This window comes from Elephantulus edwardii, unplaced genomic scaffold (assembly GCF_000299155.1).
Source record: "Elephantulus edwardii isolate Elephantulus edwardi_28Jun2011 unplaced genomic scaffold, EleEdw1.0 scaffold00379, whole genome shotgun sequence".
NCBI lineage: Eukaryota > Metazoa > Chordata > Mammalia > Macroscelidea > Macroscelididae > Elephantulus > Elephantulus edwardii.
In genome coordinates, this window is record NW_006400129.1 from 805717 (window position 1) to 806702 (window position 986).

Consider the following 986-nt stretch of genomic DNA (forward strand, 5'->3'; position numbering starts at 1 on the left):
TCTTCTTGACATTGAGCCTCAATCCATATTGTAGGCTGCAGTCCTTGACCCTCTGCAGCAGGCGCTTCAGGTCCTCTTCAGTTTCAGCAAGCAGGATTGTGTCATCCGCATAACGCAGATTGTTGATAAACCATCCACCAATCTTGACCCCACATTTCTCCTCATAGAGCCCAGCCTCCCGGATAATCTGTTCTGCATATGGGAGAGATGGGACAACATTATACTAAGTGAACTAACTCAGTCCCGTAGGACAAATACGGAATAAGACCATTATTGTAAATATAAATAACCATTAAAACGTGTATGAGGATCTAAAGGGAGAGGAGGATGGGAACACAGAGGTGAGAATGGGTGGGGGATGTAATCATAGGGTCGCAGAATTTGATGGGTAGAGGGAGGAGTGAGTTAAGGAAATCGGAAAGAACCAGTGGGAAGAACAATATATATAAACTTTGTAAGTAAGCCAGTATAAAATTAAAAGTTTCTAATTTTTGTTATAAGAAAAGGAAAATGAAGAAAGCTTAAGAATAATGTAGGACACCATCAAGAAGAATAACATGAACATAATTGGAAGTTCAAACTGAAACTGAGGAAAATTAAACCTAGTACACAGGAAATAAAATATGACTTTGAGTCTATCCTCAAATATGACTTTGAGTCTATCCTTAATTTCAGAACCATCTCAGGAACAGGTTTGAGGCCTTGAACACTAATAAGCGAAGACCAGATAACTTGTGGGAGGATATCAAGGATATCATCCAAGAAGAGTGCAAACGTTCATTACAAAGACAGAAGAGGGAGGAAAGACCAAAATGGATGTCAGAAGAGACTCTGAAAATTGCACTGGAGTGCAGAGAAGCCAAAGCAGAGGGAAAAATTCAAGATACCAAAGAGTTGAATAGAAGATTTCAAAAGGCAGCACGGGCCAACAAAATAAAATATTACAATGAAATGTGTAAGGAGTTGGACTCAGAAAATCAAAAGGG